Source organism: Terrapene carolina, unplaced genomic scaffold (genome assembly GCF_002925995.2).
Source record: "Terrapene carolina triunguis isolate 2854851 unplaced genomic scaffold, T_m_triunguis-2.0 Scaffold193, whole genome shotgun sequence".
NCBI classification, from domain to species: Eukaryota; Metazoa; Chordata; order Testudines; family Emydidae; genus Terrapene; species Terrapene triunguis.
In genome coordinates, this window is record NW_020664544.1 from 6,688,655 (window position 1) to 6,707,814 (window position 19,160).

The following is a 19,160-nucleotide window of genomic DNA, read 5'->3' on the forward strand; positions in this document are numbered from 1 at the left end:
TTGTGTGGTGAGCAGCAACTCTGGCTTATTGTAGCTAGACTGGGTGACATTATTTATTTATTTTATTTATTTTAGCCAAAAAATGCAGATTTGGTGACAATTAAACATGTCGTGACTTTGTGTTAGTTCTGCTTAATTATTTTGGTGGGGGCGGGGGGAGGGGAACCCTAACACATTTTCTGAGAAAACTGAAACATTTTGATTTGTTTGTTTCAGAGCAAGTTTTTGGCTCAAACTTTCCTTTAATCAGGTTAAAAATTGTATCCAAAATGTTTAAAAAATGGTCCAAATGGAAACGAAATGTTTTGAGTTTGTCAAAATGAAATATTTTGTTTGACCAGAAATGAATTTATTTTCAACTTTTTGATTCACCCAAAAGTTTGAAAAATTCATTTTCGATTGAATGCTTGCTCCAGTGGTGTTACTACGCCTGCAGAAAAATGCCTTCAGTCAGCGTAAGCTGCATCAGCACTCTGCTGTATACCGGTATAGTAACAGCAAAGCATTTGTAGTGTAGACAAGACTGTAGAGCTCTTTAATTGTGACCTTAAATTAGTGGCACTCAACCTATTTACCATTGCATATGCAGCTCTCTATGTATGTGGGCCGCATCCACACAATATATATACAGTACTACCTGGATGGCCCTCAGGATGTCACATGAGCTGCAGCTGTGTGCTGATTGGGCTGCAAGCGGCCCGCGGGCTGCGGGTTAAGGACCACTGCCTTAGATTATATGCTCTTTGGGACTGATGCTATCTTTTTGTTCTGTGTTTGTACAGTGCCTGGCACGGTAGGGTCCTGGTCCATGACTGTGGGCACGACGCGGATAATAAATAATGCCGAGTAAAGATCAAAGCAGCACCTGACGGCTCAAAGGGCTTCTGGCTGTGAGAAGTGTCTGTGCTCCGTGATTGGCTCTAATTGTGAGCACATAGGCAGCAAGTTTAAAACAAAAAAAAAGTATTTCTTCACACAACGCACAGTCAGCCTGTGGAACTCCTTGCCAGAGGATGTTGTGAAGGCCAAGACTATAACAGGATTAAAAAAAGAACTAGATAAATTCCTGGAGGATAGGTCCATCAATAGCTATTAGCCAGGATGGGCAAGGATGGTGTCCCTAGCCTCTTTGCCAAGGTTTACAAGCTAGGTCCAGTTTGGAGTGAGCCCGGGGGACTGGTCTGGTGCGGGAGATTGCCCTGACGTAGCACAACGGTCACTCTTTCCACCCAAAGCAGAGTGGCCCATGACAATTGCAGCCGCATTGCTCATTGAGATTTGTTAGAACCTGGATCTCAAAGCAACAGACGAGGAGGGGAGGGGAAGAGGGGGTGCACGTGAACCTGTCAGCACTGAAGCAGAAGAATCCACTGCGCTGGACTGTGTGCAGTGAAAGAGCTGGGTTCTCCCATAGCTCTATGCACCCCTTGCTTCAATAGGGTTCACATATATTGTGTGTGTATCAGCTGTGCGCGTGTTATCCCCCTGACACCCATGCGCACATGCACTGCTTTCTGCTCTCCAACCGGATTAAATTACCCAGGAGAGCTAGGCTTAAGAAGGGGGGAGCTCTGGGGTTCGGGGGGCAAGGCTCACATAAAATGGTGCCTGGCTTTACAGAGTCTTCTCTGTATCCCAGGAGAGAGAGAAAGAAGCAAGTTCCAGCCGGGATGAGTCCCGGTTAGATTACTCCTCTGCAGGGGCTGCTTTGGCAGATTCTGCTCTGGTTGGGGTTTGACCCTCATGGAGTCAATGCAAATAATTAATATTGTTAAATAACATTCTGTGCTTCTCTGGTGCCTTTCGAGTGCGGCTCTCAAAGGGCTTTGCAAACATTAATTGTTTAAACTGGGCATCCATTTCACAGATGGATAAAGTGAGGCAAGGAGAGGTTAAGTTACTTGCTCAAGGTCACACACCAAGGCAGTGGCAGAGCTAGGGATAGAACCTAGGAGTTCTCACTCCCAACCCCCTGCTCTAACCACTGGATAACGCTCCCAATTGGAGCTGAGAGCACAATCGAGGGGGCCCAGGCTCCCAGTCCTCTTGTTCTAGCCACCCAGAGCCACAAATAGAACCCAGCATCCTGGCTCACAATTCCCTCACTCCAACGCCCACTTCCACACACAGCTGAGAATAGAACCCAGGCCCCTGCTCTAACCACCAGCCCACAGTCCCCTCCCTCTAGAGCAAGTTTGGTCCTTCATAGATGAGAACTTCTTGGCTCCCCTGAAGCCATTATTTTTACCAGTGCCTCTCAGTGCATCCCTCCCCCTCTCTTTAATCCTCTAAATGCACAGTCCCAGCCTTATGTGGTGAGGCAGGAATTGTGCTGGATCAGGACATTGGCAGGAGCTGACGGGGGGGCTGATCCAGCTCATGAAATCACGTCTGAGCGGAGCAGTGCTCTTCCCGATGACTGAGGGAAACGAAATGATAGATTGCTGTCTCCTGAAGGCTGCAATTTCGTTCTCCCATTGCGATATTCCCCAGCAGTTAATAAGCACCCTGCCTACTCGGAGGAGGCTGCTGTGGCTGGGGAATATGTAAACCCAGCAAGACTCGAGCTTTCTAGGATTCCAGGGAAGGAGCCCACGAAGACCCGTGACTGGTCAGGAGCTGGGCCAACCCTGACCCAAAGAAATGGAACTTAATTCAGTGAGAATTCAGTCTTACTCATGGCCAAGGCCGTGTTCTCGCACGGGGCCCAATTCATCTGCAAACGCTGGGTGAGCTGGTCTTTGAAGCACTGCAGTGCAGTGGGCATTTCCCTGTCCATGGCTGGTTTGGGTCCCTGTTCTAACCAGGCCTTTGGGTGTTCTGATCGATGTTCACAGACCCCTGGGTGTTTGCCTTGTTTTGAGAGACCTGGGGGAAATCCTGACTCTGCCGAAGTCGATGACAAAACTCCATGGACTTCAGGGGGGGCAGGATTTCACCCTCACTGTGTTGTTTTTGTAGTGTTGCCGACTCTTGACTCTCATGATATTTGGAGGTTTTCTTCAAGACCCAGCTCCTGGAGTCAGTAGAGCTGGGAGGGGCGCGATTTTCCCGTCCCTGGAAAATTGTCAAGATTTAATTTTTTTTCTTCATGGGAACAAAACCAAGCCCTTTTTGGCCTTAAACCTGAGAGTGAACAAGGGCTGCCTCTATAGCCCAGTGGTTGGGGCACTTAGCAGGCACGTGGGAGCCCCAATCTCAGGCTAGAGAGTCAGTCTCTCCTGATGGAGCTGTTCCACTTTGTATACATAATGAAATATTCACTGGAGTCAGAGAGAGATTGACTCAGAGAACAGATCCAACAAGAGAAATCTCCATAGCCAGGCTAGCTAGTACCTCAGTGGTGAGGGCACTCAGGGTGAAGGTCCTGCTCTGAATTCCCGGGGGCACTCCCTAACCTCTAGGCGCTTGTCTATTCTAGGGGCTCTCTGTCTGGTTTTGACCAGAATTTTCATCCTGGACCTGAGCAACTTTCCTGATGAAAGTTTCATCAAAACCAGCCCTTTCCAGAGAAAAGTCTTAGTTTTGACAAATCACCATTTTCTGATGGAAAAACCATTTCATTGACAAATTCCCGACCAGCTCTAGTGAGAAACCTCAGCTTTTGCTGAACAAGAAAAAGGAAGGTCCTAGCCCTTGTGGTTGCAGAGAAAAGCTGGAAAGCGCGAGTCCTAAAGGCTTCAGAAATGGAAGGCGAATAAAAAGAATGAGGGGGAAAAAAAGAGATTTTGAAGCCAGCCTTGGGATGTTCTGGGGCATGCTGAATTGTGATTTTTTGAACAGATGGGACTGGCAATCAGGGCCGTCCCGAGGAGGTTGCGGGGCCTGGGGCGGAAGTGATGAATTCGTCACTTCCGGGACCGACCCGTCACTTCCAGGACCAACCGCGCTGGCCAATCGCGCCGGCCCGCGGGGCCCCCTACAGCGCAGGGCCCGGAGCAGTTGCCTCGATTCACCATACCTAGGGACGGCTCTGCTGGCAATACCGCTTTTGAGGTATGACCGACTGCAGGCTGTGGGGCTCTGAGCACTTTCTACAACATGTGGAAGGAATTCAACTGCCACAGAACTCTCCACTCGCGCTGACCTCAAAGCACATTGCAGGGAACACTCAGCTCCTCACAGATCCAGGTCCCATGTCTCCTAGAGAAGGCTGATTTCGTATCCCTTGACCTTTATCCAGATACCCTTCTATCCACACCCACAGAACATATATCCAGAATGCAAAGGGTCCTGACTGATATAAAGGAGAATGACTTGTACTTATTGCATTGTACACTGAACTTATGTATTCAGATCTGTCCCAGGCTTCCTGGCTGGGAACAATTGGGGAAGAAGATACAGGCTTTCAACTGCAGGTGGCCAGCTTCAGTTCTGGGTTTGAGTAACTCCATCCACTAAAACAGTGGCCAGGGCCGGCTTTATGACCCGCGGGGCCTGATTTCAATACCCGGTGGCGGTCCGGGGCTTCGGCGGCAGCGGGGTCCGCTCCGGGTCTTCCGTGGCACCGAAGGACCCCCTGCCGCCGAAATGCGGCCGAAGACCCCCGGAGCAGACCCCCTGCTGCCGAAATGCCACCGAAGACCCCCGGAGCGGACCCCCCGGAGCGGACCTCCCGCTGCCGAAATGCTGCCGAAGACCCCCGGAGCGGACCTCCCGCCGCCGAAATGCTGCCGAAGACCCCCGGAGCGGAGCTCCCGCCGCCGAAGACCCCCGGAGTGGGGCCCTCTTAGGTGCAGGGCCCGATTCCGGGGAATTGGGGGAATCGGCTTAAAGCCAGCCCTGACAGTGGCTTTTTTACTGGTGACCCCTTCCACATAGCAAGTTTCTGAGTGCAGCCCCCCCTTATAAATTAAAAATACTTTTTTTATATATTGAACACCATTATAAATGCGGGGTTTGGGGTGGAGGTAGACATCTCGCGACCCCCCATGTAATAACGTCCCGACCCCCAGTTTGAAAACCCCTGCACTGAAACAAAGTGCTATTGCCTGCTCCCACTAGAGGCCTCGATGCCAACATGCTTAACTTGAAATGAACAAAATCATGTTCATCAAAAGCTGAAAAGTGAAAATTTGATCGAGTTTTAAACCTGGCAGAATTACGCCATCTTCGACATTTTGCATGTGTTTCATTGGACTTTTTTGACCAGCTCTAGGGCTAATTGTGACATTGATTCCTGACAACTCATTCGTGACCCTAGAGAACAAGCAGAACTCCCGCTGAGGTCAATGGAATTGCGCCACCTAGCAAAGAATATTGCCCTTGGGGCAATGCATGGCTCCAGGTCAAATTCTGCTCTGGATGATGATCTTATTGGGCTTGCAAAGCCCGTAAGATGGGGCAGACGTAAGCTTTTGGATGGAATTTCCCAACATCTTGGCATAGTTCGGCTCCCACTGAAATCAACAGGAGCCGAAAGTTAGGCCAAGGCTTTTGGAAGCCTCATCTCCTTACCAGCATTTTTGGGAACATTGTTCCGTACAGCGCCGTTCGCTTGTTCCGCCCCCTTGGCTATGCCACTCTCAGACGGCTTCCTTTAGTGCAATGGGAGATGAGAGTCCTTTGGATTTATTTCAGAACTATTCAGAGAATTTGGTTTCTGAGCCAGGGCGTCCAATTATCGTACTCCCCAGCTCTGCAGGATTGACTCGTCACGCAGCTGGCACATCTCAGGATCACCCCACACAGGTTCCAGCTGATGATCTCACCGTCTTCTGTCACATAGTTGGAGTCTCCTGGGGACCAAACTCATCTCTAAAGAAGGCAAGAGACTTACACCATGGAACATTTGAGCCCTTTCGCATTCGGCTGCTGATCAGCCGCTGGCTTTACTGCAGCCGCTGTGTAATCCACCGTTTGGCTGAGGCATGAAACCCAGGTCTTGACCACTTGAGGTCATTAAAAAGCCCATATCACTTTTCACAGGAGTCAAGGCGTCCTCGCTGTCTTGGCCAAATTCCAACTCAGGTGATTGAGTCTGTCTCCTTAAATCCCCACTCTGATTTCACTGGGTGGGGGGAAGGGTTCTATGATTCCTGAAGAAAAAAGGCCACAAAATGCCATGCGATGAGCCACCTTCCACCCAAACTGCAGCTGCAGGTTAGAGCTGCGTCAGGTGAATGCGTCTTGTATGTGGCGTATCGTCTGCAAAGAGAATTGGGGTTCTGGCTGAAAGGCGCTAATGCAATAATACCGAGTACTTCTCCTCTGTTTAGTGCTTGACAAACATTAACGACGTAATCCTCGCACCGCGGTTGGCTCTTTGAAGGGGAGTCAGGCTACCCAGGACACCTTGTCTCTAGCAGATAAGCACCTCTCCCCCTCCCCCCAAATTCATCATGAAGAAACTGAAGCAGAGAGGGTCTGGAGCTGATTCAGCAAGCTCTTAAGCACCTGCACACAGTCCAGCCCTCTTCAGCTAAGCACTTCAAGCATGCACTTAAAATTAAGCCTGTGCTTAAATCCCATTGAAGTCAATTCGATTAATCAGATGCTTAAAGTTACGCACATGCTTAAGTGCTTTGCTGGATCAGACCCAGAGCACTCAGCACCTTGCAGGATTCAACTCTCCTTGACTTGCCCAAGACCGGAGAGGGAGTATTGGTGGCAGCGCTGGGTTATAATTCAGGCATTCCTGGCTCTTGGGGTTTGTGCTCCTACCACTAGTCAACACCTCTCCCAAAGTAATAATAAGGTAATATTGGTGTTGGGAATTATTATTAATTGCTGAATATTATTTTTTTATTTGTTGACTCCAATCACCTTACTATGCCGCTAGGGAGGAAAATGCATCTAACAGCTGTAGTACCAGATGGAATTTCAGACTTGACATGCCGTGCAGGGGATGGACCGTGCATAACTGCCTGATGTGCCCCATTCATATCATTATTTTACAGATGTGTCCAATGAGCTCTCCGGAAACATGCCCAGAGTTGTGAGACTAGAGTTTTGTGAGAGGCACGTTGGGAATACCCAGAAGGATAGTTCGGTTGCATAGAGTCCTGGGGAGTGCCAGCCGAGGAACCTACCTTTGTGCCTGTTTAGACAGCACGGATGCATAAGACACCCTTACAAACCAGCTACCAACATTACAGGTTGCAATGCAGTGGGGAGAGCAACCTCCGCAGGGCTGCGACTTCCCCTCCTGCACAGGTAGGAGGGCAAGGACGAGGAGTGGGCAGAGCCTTGGCTTCATCCCCATTGTGCTGGCCACCTCTGGATGAAATAAATTGCACTGGAGCAGCTTCGCGGAGCAAAGGGGAAGCACTGACTGAACTGTGACTCTCGGGGTCACAGTCTGGCTCCTGGATCGGTATAACTCCACGTTGTCCTTTATTCAGCGTGCCCAGTACTTATGAACCCTATTTTCAAACTAAAGTTAGGTACCAGATACACATTTAGGCATCTGACTGCTAACTTAGGTGCCTAAATCAGCATTTATAATAGGGCTGGTGGAAAATTTTCCTTCAAACTTGCTTTTTGACGGGGAATTGCGTTTTGGAGAAGGGAAAAGCGAAAAGCATGTCTGCTCTCTGTGGAAAAGTTTTGTTTTCTTTATCAAAATGTTTCTGATGAAAACCAAAAGTTTTTATCCCAAAACTTTCAGTGTTCAGACAAAATCTTTTGGTTTTCAGGTTTTCACCGAAAACTCAAAAATTTGCATGGAAAATTTTGACCAAACGGGAAGTTTTTTTGTTGTAGTTGAATATTTCCATGGGGTGGGGAAAAGATTTGGGACCGACTCTAATTTATGGCCTGATTTTCTCTGTGGTGCTGAGCCACCCCACCGCTCAGTGCAGTCAAGGGGAGCTACAGGTGCTCACCACTTGGGGAAGAAACAGGCCATAACTGCCTGATGTAGGTATTTTGTTCCCTAAACACACCCGATGGCTGCAATCCTCAGATTTGTTAGGTACCTAAATAAGTGACCTGATTTCTATGGTGCAGCGCACCTGCAGTCCCTGCTGACGTCACTAGGAGCTGTGGCAGGCCCCTGGAGATTCTCCGGGTATTTGCTGATGAGATGCTGGAGCAGAGAAGGTGACATCCTTTTAGCAGAGCGGTGGGACATCCAGTACAGGAATGCACTGGGAAGGCTCTTCCGAGGGAGGGAATTCCTGTGGAGCAGCTGCGTATGCTGCAGTTTGACAGGTCTGAGGCCGTAAATCCTGCCGCTGAATTTGAACTGGAGCGAGCGCACTGGCACCTCTCGAAACTGCTCTGTCGCTGAAGGGGATCATTTACATCGCTTGCCACCCACGATGTATGATGTCAAAGGCATTGTCCAAGTTCCTGTGGAAACATTCAAAGACACACGGGGAGTGGTTGTCTTTTTGTTGCCAATTACAGATTAGCTGAGTTGCATTTGCAGGTAAGTGCAGACTCCCGAGGGCGAGAGAGCCCCAAGGACTGAATCCAATGGAGCTTGGGGACTTTGGTGGTGTAACCCACTGCTGAGTGTCCGTTGTCCCTCCCCTAGATGTGCCTGATCCTCAGCAGAGATCAGTCTCTTACTGCTCTCAGCTACAGCGTCTCATCTTTTGCCTTGAGCGGGAGGGGCTCCTGCTTTTAGCTCTGGAGGTTCTCCAGTTTAATCCCCAGTTGTCAGTCGTGACAGTAGCTCCCGTTATTGACTAAAGTAGGAGCTTTGTGGACAACCTACCCATGCCATGGTGCCTACAGAAGGGTGAGGCAGCTGGTGTGCTGGGCCCACTGCTTATTACGGTAACCGTAACGGTCTCACAGCTCTGGTTGGGCTTCCCCCTCTCTGTCTCGTCTGCCTGTCACCTCTTGCCTTCTACTTAGATTGTAAACTCTGGGGCAGGGACTGTCTCTGTGCCTGATGGAGGGGTTTCCAGGCACTTCCATAATACAGATAATAAACAGGCAGGCTCGGAGTCTACATCAGGTAGGATGAATCTGGTAAGGTTATACTTTCAGGTGCCTTTGTGTGCATCGTGGTACCAGCAAAGAGCCAGTTAGTTGGATCTCGGAAAGAGATTTAATATAGGTACCTGCAGTGCTGTATCCTTGGCCCAGCTAGAAGTGGGACAGTGACTGGATAGGTCAATCTCAGGAGTATGTCCAAGCCTTGTGCTTTAGTAGTGACAATCTATTGTGGGGTGGGATAGCTCAGTGGTTTGAGCATTGCCCTGCTAAACCCAGGGTTGTGAGTTCAATCCTTGAGGGGGCCACTTAGGGATCTGGGGCAAAAATCAGTACTTGGTCCTGCTAGTGAAGGCAGGGGGCTGGACTCAATGACCTTTCAGGGTCCATTCCAGTTCTAGGAGATAGGATATCTCCAAATATTATTATTGCATTCTAAGTCCACCCCCTTGCAAGAGGGAGGGGGATATATTTCTCATAGGCTTTTTCATGCTGTATAGTGCACTTGCTGAATGGCATATTGTCCCCCGAGATGGAACATACCATTGTAGCAAATTCTCATTGTACCCACTGTAGTGCTTATTGCCTGTTCCTTGACTTAATATTTAACTCCATCCCCTACATGCTTTCTCACTATCAGGTGTGTTACCAGTATCATGGAAAGGCACCAAATGAGACCAGGACCCCCTAGTGCTAGGCGCTGTACATACACAGTGGGAGACAGTCCCTGCCCCAAAGAGCTTACAATCTAAATAGGCAAGAAACAGAACATTATCATTTCCGTGGTACCAATGAGGAACTGAAGCACAGCAAAATTAAGTGACTTGCCCAAGGCCAGGCAGTGGCAGAGCCAGAAACTGCACTCAGATCTCCTCAGCCTCAGGACAGAATGGTGGGCTTCCTCTCACCTTATTGTGTACGCTGTTCATGTTGCCAGGTCTAGGCTGTAGGATCGTATTTCCCTTCCCCATACTGATAACAGAATCAACTCTAATCCTACTGGTAACTGAGAACAAGTAATATATATGTAATGTAATACAACAAGTGTGGAGGGAGTCTGCTGAGATTGGCATCTCAATGATCTTACTAGGGTTGGTTGAAAACTTTTTATTTTTTTGTAATGAAAAAAGAGTTTTCAACAAAAGGACAATTTTTGCAGGAAGTGCCCGCTCTCCTGGAATTTGTTTGATGTTACATCGGAAAGCCGAAACTTTTCAGCCAAAAACTGATTTATTTTTAATTATTTTTGGCTGGAAATATTTGGGTTTTAGTTGTGAAAAATTAGGGGTAGGGAAGGAAATCAATTTTCTTGTTTTTGGTTTTTTGACGAAAAGCCGAAATTTTTCATGAGAAGGAAGAAACCCAACACATTTTCTGACCGGTTCTAAATTTTATATATGATCAACTTTGTGACCCAGAAGGAGACAGGGAGATCAAGACCCAAGCTCGTCCTGGAAAAATCTGGGAGGAAGAAAAGCCCTGATAGTGATTAGTTTGCTATTCAGTCCCATCATGCAGTGAAACAAGGGGCTGATGTGCCCATGACCAGGCAGGATCTACTCTGTGGCAAGGTGGGGGCAGGAACTGGGCTCCCCCGACAGATAGATTAAGGAGACAGGCAGAGGCAAGTGGATGGATGAAAGCACTACATTTGTCAGCGTAGCAAATCCCGAAAAGCTTTGATAATTCCCCTCCCCCCACACCCTGCAATCTCTTTGAAATTTCACTGGACTCTGAATTAAAATTTCTCTACGGACAAGCATTCCCACACAGAGCAGCTCACCTTGCTGTCGTACTCTGGATTAGCAGCTTGTCAAGTAGCTCTCCCGTCATGCACCGGCCGGGTGCAGCACGGGCACTGGTGGCTCGAGGTTCTGCCCCTCATTCGCCCCTGCACAAGTGCCATTCATTCCTTGGCACGCCCCATGGGACTGCCAAGAACGGGGCTGGCTGCTGCTAATTGAGGCATGGACGCCAGTCTAGCTAGGCCTAGGTCTAATCCCATGATTGGCCTGGAGTCTCCAGGAATTAAAGATTAATCTTTAATTAAAAATGATGTCATGTGATTAAATCTCCAGGAATACGTCCAACCAAAATTGGGCCACCCTAAATTCTAACCTTAAAAGGAGTTCAGTCTCCGTAGCCCATCCAGTCGTTGGCCTAACCACGGACCCTGCCAGCAGTGGGGTTGGTGTAGACCCACTAGGAACTGGGCTGAGATCAGATAGTGACACGGCCGACTCCCTCCCTATCCCGGTCTGGATTCAAGCCAGTAAAGAGATGAAAGCTCTTCAAACTCAGTCCCATTCCCCTGAGCCAAGTGGTCCCTTCTTGCTGGAGACTTCCCTGTGCTTAGAAGGAGGTCTCAGCCAGCTGTTTGTGGTGTCTTTCTCTCTGCTGGGCTCATCTCTGCTTTCATCACTGGTGGTTGGTGCCATACCAGTCCCCTCACCCTCTTTGATTCCGGGGCCTGAGCAGAAGGCTGGTTTAGGGAATGGCTTGTCAAGTCCACCCCCCACCCCTCTCCTCCCCAAGGGCCTTCTGCTTTGTGTCGCTGCGGCGCAGACAGAGTCCAGAGATCAAAGCCCAACCGTCTTTTTTTAGCTCAGGGTGGAATGCACACGGCCTCCTGTACTGGGAGCTGTCGCCAGCTTTAGCAGCGTGTTCCTCTCCGTAACTTGAGCCGCCCCATCCCTGGAGGCGGCTCCAGGATTGATAGGTGACACAGAGCTGTTCTGAGCAGGCAGGCCCTTTGCAACAAGTCTGAGTCTGCACAGAGAGCTTTCCATCAAGGATTTGAAGATGTCTGCGGTTAAGATGGGATGTGCCTTGTAATATTCAGCTTTGGAAGAAGCTACCTGGACGGAATTAACCCTTTGACGCACATCATCTTTCTTTCCTACTTTATTATTTAAGTTTTAACAATGTGCTCTCTCTTGCTATTGTTTAATCACTGACAGTTTCTTTCGTTCTTTCAGATTGGTCCATCTCACAGCCCCCTCCGATGCCTATTCTCAAGCCATGTTGGCGCTCATAAAATATGGGATGGGGAAGGGGGGAAATCGCATGCTAAAATGCCTGTTGATAAGTAGGAGAATTTAAACAGTGGGGTGAGGAGGGAGAATCCAAACAACCAAATAACAAGAAGTATGAAATGCCATTGGCCAGACAGACCTCCTTGTCTACTGCATTGTCCATGTTTACAGCTGCCTTTTTTTCGCAGTCTAAATAGACAAGAGGGGGACCTGAGGCACAGAGAGGACAAGTGTCTTGCCCAAGGTCACCCAGCAGTCGAGCTGGGAATAGAAGCCAGATTTCCTGGCACCCAAAGCAGTGCCTTAGCCGCTGGACCATGCTGCCTTGCTGTAAGTGATAGGATAAGTGATGAGAGTGCTAATGGTGCCAGGGACTGGGGTGGTGACTAATGGTGACTACAGTGGTAGAATGATAGTGACAATGGTGTGAGTGGGTCTATGGAAGCATCACCAGAGATGAACACTCTCCCCTTAGCAGGTGACACATACAGCCTTAACGAGCAGTCTCCTTGCTTGGATTATCAGCAGGGATTGAACCTCAGACTTTCCACACTAAAAGCGTGAGCTGCTGCCACTTGAGCTAAAGGAATAGCTCCAACCGTTGCTCTTCCAGCAGTAGTAGACTCTTATCCTCTCATGTAGGCCCACTATTAGAGGGGGTCGTGACCGCTCTGTTCATGTGGGTTACATTAGCAGCTACCGGCTGGGCAGAGCCGGCTCCAGGCACCAGCGAAGGAAGCAGGTGCTTGGGGCGGCCAATGGAAAGGGGCGGCACGTCCAGGTCTTCGGCGGCAATTCGGCAGCAAGTCCCTCAGTCCCTCTCTTCCTCTTTGAGCTGCCGCCGAAGAGGAAGAGAGGGAGCGAAGGACCCGCCGCCGAATTGCCGCAGAAGAATGAAGCAGCTCGATTGAGCTGCCGCCGAAGTGCCGCCGATCGGCTTTATCTTTTTTTTTCTTTTCTTTTTTTCCGCTTCGCCACTTGGGGCGGCAAAAAAGCTGGAGCCGGCCCTGCGCGTGGGTTAAAGGTGGCCTGAGATCGGGCCAGCCGCACCTGCCTAGGACAGCACTGCCCCCAGGAAGGAGTACATCTAAGCACGGGCCTCTCTCGTTTTCTCCTTCCAGATTCATTACAAGTTCTAAGGAAAAATCAACAACTCCATGCGATTCTTTCCCAAGCCCAGCGCCACTCTGGGCAGGGGCTGTTGGCACCCATAAGATGCCGAGGGAGGATTTCTAAAGCCCTGGAACCCAAGGTAGCTTTTCCAGGCCTCTGAACCCAGGCCTGTTGGGGAAGGGTGTGAGCACAATGGGAGACCCCGATAAAGACAGCCCTCCAAGGGGGGTTGCAATGAGTAACTGGAACCAGCAAGAGCGTAGCAGGAGGAGGTGAAATCTCTCTGTCTTTGTCACTTCCCAGTTAGCACAGCTACCAGCTGGAGTGTGCATAGTGCGGCATGTGGGTAGCAGAGAGGCACCCGATCTATCTGCATATAATCTAGCGTGTGGTTAGAGTATGAGACTGGGGCAGGTGGGTTCAGTTCATGATTCTGACACAGATTTCCTCTGTGACCTTGGGTAAGTCACTTCTCCTCCCTGGGCTTCTCGTTGCCCTACTGCACTTTGTCTGTGTGGACTGTGAGCTCTTCAGGCAGGGATTGCCTCTTGCTATGTGTACGTACTGCACCCAGCACCATGGGATTTTAGACACAACTGCAAGACGAGTAAAGGATGAGCATTTCGGTTCGAATTCTCTGCACTCTCCAGCCAAGGATCTCAAAGCCCTTTCCAGACACAAAGGCTCTACAAACCCCCACACGGTGGATTTTATCATTATTATTTCACCAATGGGGAAACTGAGGCACAGGGCTACTCCACTACCAGGGATGGACCGTAAATCTGCTGCTGAGCTGGGAAAGGAAGCAAAGGCTTCTGCCTGCCAGTCTTGCATCGAAACTGCAAGCCCTCATCCTCCCTCCCTGGGGCCCATTTTTGTGTTCAAAGCGCTCGACAAACAGTTGAGTTCTTTGAACTCCTTACCCTGGTTGGCTTGAAGGGGAGGAAGCAGACACTTTCTGAGGCTCAGCTGATGCTTTTCTGGAGCTGTGTTTGATTAGGCCTGAGGGACAGTTGTTTGCTTTCCTTTGAGGTTACCCAGGCTCTTTTATTCTTTATTAATGGGGCTGCTGGTTGTGAAGTTGGAGACCGACCCCAGGAGCAGGTGGGAAAGGGGGAGAGAGGGACTGGGTGGTGCCTTCCCCATGGCAGAGCTTGGACATGATTGACTCCGAGTTATTGCAGGGACCCCATCCCAGCCCCTTCTGCACCTGTGACCGGGCCCCCACCCTCAACTACCATGTACCCCAACCGGTCTCCCAAGCACATACGTGGCAGATGGCACCCTGGACGCACAGCAGGGAGCGGACACCACATCTCTGGGGCTGGCTGTGGGTTGCAGACTGATGAGACGGGCACTGAGAGGCTGGGCAGAGAGAAGGGGCCACCAGAGCTCTCCATCCCAGTCAGGGGTTAGATTTGGGGGTCCCTGAATGCACACCAAGCTAGTTGGCTTTGGTACGATTCAGAGTTCCCCAGAGGGAGTGATTTTCAAAGTTACGAACAGGGCGGAAGGCCCCCTGAACCAAAAAGGGGCAAAGCAAAACACCTTCTAGACTGACCTAATACTCCTCTGAGCTTTTTTCCTTCAGCTTCTGACCAGGAGCAAAAAGGCTGAGACTAGATGGGAAAGGCTGTTCTTGGGGCATGTCCACTGGGCCTGGACAGGTGAGCCTCCTTGGGTGAGATTCGCAGCCCAGGGAGACTCAAGAGATTCAGATTGTTTGGATTTACAGGCACATCGTTAACTCCCCGTCTGCTGGACAATCCTTTGCCCCCTGCAGGACCCTCACATGGGAAGGGTGAAGGGTCAATGCAGGAGGGCGCTGGATTCCTAGCACGCCAGGGAGATGGACTCCATGCTGGCACTGATGACAAGGTTGGGGATTTTGAGGGACGAGCCACTGGAGCCAGGCTCATGCCTATCTTCTATCGCTCATCATAGTGTCTAGTGCTCATGGCCCCAACCCTTACACAGGGGGCTCAAAGGGGCTGTCATGGCTAGCCTAGCCGACGGAATGGAATAGTAGCCACAGACGGGCATGCGACCAGTGGGATGGGGCTGGATTCTGCACTCCTCTAAGCCCCTTTGTAGTTCTAGACACACAGTCTGGCGCCTTGGGTTTTGTACGTGTGTATCTGCGTGTATGAATTTCACCCTCAGAGAAATTATAGAAAAATGAAACAACCCAAACTTGAGCAGAAACTGACAGATGTTGAGCCTGGTTAGCTAAAAAAAATCCCAAACCAGGCGCAATCCATTGTGTCAACAATGTGATGCAGTGTCAAAAAAAGGCTAATGTCATTCTGGGGTGTATTAACCGGAGGGTCGTATGAAAGATACGGAGGTAATTGTTCCGCTTTACTCGGCACTGGGGAGGCCTCAGCTGCAGGACTGCGTCCTCTGGGCCCCGCACTTTAGGAAAGATGTGGACAGACTGGAGAGAGTCCAGAGGAGAGCAACAAAAATGATCAAAGGCGGACTTATGAGGAAAGGTTAAAAAAAACTGGGCATGTTCAGTCTTGAGAAAAGCAGACTGAGATGGGACGGGATAAAAGTGTTCAACTATGTTAAAGGCTGTTATAAAGAGGATGGTGATCCATTGTTCACCATGTCCACTGAAGGTGGGACACGAAGTAATGGGTGTATTCTGCAGCAAGGGAGAGTGAGGTTATAGATTAGGAAAATCTTTCCAACTCTTAGGGTAGTTAAGCTCTGGAATAGGTTTCCAAGCGAGATTGTGGAACAACCTTGTTGGAGGTTTTTAACAACAGGCTGGACAAACACCTGTCCGGGGATGGTCTAGGTTTACATGGTCCTGCCTCAGTGCAGGGGGCTGGACTAGATGTCCTCTCTCAGTACCTTCCAGCCCTACATTTCTATGATTCTGATTCACTTCAGGGACTTTGGAGGATCTTAATATTTTAAGAGCCTTTCTTGGGAAGATAAGAAACTTGAGAGGGGTTTCACAGGAAATCAGTTAAATAGAAAAATTGTCGTTAGAAGCAATTTACAATTAATTATAACACATCAAATGAATGTTTGTTAGAAATGCATTTTAAACCCCCCCCCCCATGTGCAAACCTAGCTCTGATAACACTTTTCATCAGTAGATGTCAAAACATTTTACAAGGAGGTCAGGATCATTAGCCTCATTTCACAGATGATGGGGAAACTGAGGCACAAAGCGGGGAAGTGACTTGCCCAAGGTCACCCAGCCAGGCCAGTGGCAGAAGCAGGAACAGAGCCTAGGTCCCCAGAGTCCCATCCCAGTGCTCTGTCCACTGGGGTTTTAACTAAAATCTGTATGAATTATTTAATTATTAACATCCTTCCTCCTGATGTCACGTTTTGATCTCTGGAATAGAGTTTGAGCGCTTTGGTTTAGATTCTCAGCTGGGGAAATTTGGCAGAGCTGTGCTGGAGTTAATGGAACTGTGTTGGTTTATACCAGCTTAGAATCAGTTCTTATTTTTGTAAACAATTACATAAGAACATAGAAATGGCCATATCTGGGTCAGACCAATGGTCCATCTAGCCCAATATCCTGTCTTCCAAAAGTGGCCGGTGCCAAATGCTTCAGAGGCAATGAACAGAACAGGGCAATTATCAGGTGATCTATCCCCGGTCGTCCAGTCCCAGCTTCTGGCAGTTAGAGGTTTAGGGACACCCGGAGCGTGGGTTGCGTCCCTGACCATCTTGCCTAATGGCCACTGATGGAACTATCCTCTATGAAATTATCTAATTCTTTTTTGAACCCAGTTATACTTTGGCCTTCACACCATCCTTTGGCAATGAGTTCCACAGGCTGTGTGTTGTGTGAAGAAGTACTTCCTTCCTTATATTTGTTTTGAACCTCCTGCCTATTAATTTCATCAGGTGACTCTTAGTTCTTGTGTTATGTGAAGGTGTAAATAACACTTATTTATTCATGTTTTCCACTTCATGATTGTCTTTCAGTCTCTGTTTATACAGTGCTAGGCACAATGAGGCCAATATCCTGATTACTTAGGGCCTTTGGATGCTACAATAATAATAATTAATACTAATAAATACTAATAAATAATTAATACTAAAGTTTACATAACTAGGACTGCTTGGGGAAAAGGGGGGAATTATGAAAAATATTTTGAAGTTTTTTCCCTTTTTTATACATTCGAAATTTTGAAATTTCTCAAATTTCAAAATGAAGACGTTTCAAAATTTGAACAATTTCAACCAGCCTTAGAGAGTTGGACCTGTAATGGGGAAAGAAGGAGAAATGTAATGAAAGATTTGTCTGAATTTTTCTTCACTTTTTTTTTTTTAATTTTAAAAGTTGAGATTTTAGCTAAAATTTTGAAATTCCAAAAATTACAACCAGCTCTGTCACGAACACTTGACTTGGCTATATGTTATACCTTCCAGCCAACGGCTTGGTCAGCCACTCTTGGTGCCGCTGGACTGAGGGCAGCAATGGAAGGTGTATTTGCATAGAGTGGGCTCCTCGAGAATGCTGGCATTTTTGCTTTGACTCTCAGGGCTGTTACTAAGTTGGACAGAGTCAAAGTCTTACCTGGGCCACGATCAGGGCCGGCTCCAGCATTTTTGCCGCCCCAAGCGGCGAAGCGGGAAAAAAAAAAAAAGATAAAGCCACGATCGGCGGCACTTCAGCGGCAGCTCTACCACCGCCGCTTCATTCTTCGACGGCAATTCGGCGGCGGGTCCTTCGCTCCGAGAGGCACTGAGGGACTTGCCGCCAAAGACCCGGACGTGCCACCCCTTTCCATTGGCCGCCCCAAGCAGCTGCTTCCTTCACTGGTGCCTGGAGCCGGCCCTGGCCACGATCCAATAGTGGAAGACCATATGATGATTCTGTACAGTGTCTACATGACACAAGCCACGATTGGGTGTGCCTGTAAAAGTCACTGAAGTCTGCGTTTTGTATTGGAACGAATTATTGGAGAGGACAGATGGCATTGTGATGAAGGCATTGACAGGACTCCTGGATTCAATTTTAGGCTCTGTCACAGGTTTCCTGTGTGGCTTTAGATGAATCACGTCCAGGAGCGCCGCCAGCTTTTTTGCCGCCCTAGGCGGCGGAAGGTCCCGCCCCCGAAATACCGCTGCCGACCGGGGCGGCCAAAGATCCGGCCGCCGCGGTCGCTGCCCCCCCCAATGTTAGTGCCCTAGGCGACCGCCTAGGTCGCCTAATGGGTTGCGCCGGCCCTGATCACATCCCTCCTCAGTGCCTCAGTTTCCCTCTTTCTTTAAAATAGGGATAATAAACCTTCCCTGCCTCACAAGGGTGTTATGAGCACAAATTCATTAATGTCTATAAGGTGCTCAGATGCTATAGGTACTGTAATTACCTATGTAGATAGATCATAGAAACAGATTCTCTTTGTAGTACTTATCCTATTAATATCAGATACATACAGCCATCGACGGGGGGGGGGACTAAATTCTGCCCTAGCAGGGAGAATGGATTCTCCTATCTGACAGGTCTGTTTCCCTCTCTTTAAACTTCTCTGGCCTTAACGATCATTTCCCTCTCCCTCTTCAGAAACCCAGGCTGAGTATTTATAATGCGGAATCTCCACAAGGTGTCTCTCTTCAGCTGTGCTGTGGCTCCAACCTCCAGGCCAACACCTCTGCAGAGCGAGAGCAGGGAGGGGGCATAGTCTCTAGGAGGAGGGAGATGTTTGGCTTAGAAGGATTTGGGTTAGAAAATCTCTACAACTTCCCCAAGATCTATTGCTTTATCTCCCTGGCGTCCCCTTTCATGTGCTGTGTTTGAGCTCCTTTGGGGGCCGCGCCCTGTCTCCAGAAGTGCACCCACCCCGCTCCTGAGGGGAGAGAGTCAAATCAGCAGGAGCCTCCTGAAGCCTTGATGTTTTCTTGTAAAAAGATTTCTGAGGAAGCTGCCCTCCTGTGGGATCTCAGTGCTCCCGGCCTCCCCTTCTTTCCCAGCGAGGGTTCAAGGAATCCTGCCTGCTCCAAACCCATTCCCAGCTGTCTCTCCACAGGAGTCTTAAGAAAAAATAAGGTGTTCACCTTAGGGGAGCTCAGAGCATCAATAGCACCAAATCTCTCTCAGCAGGGGGCGCTGTAGAGAACAGGGCAGGTGCTCTGGCTGTGTGG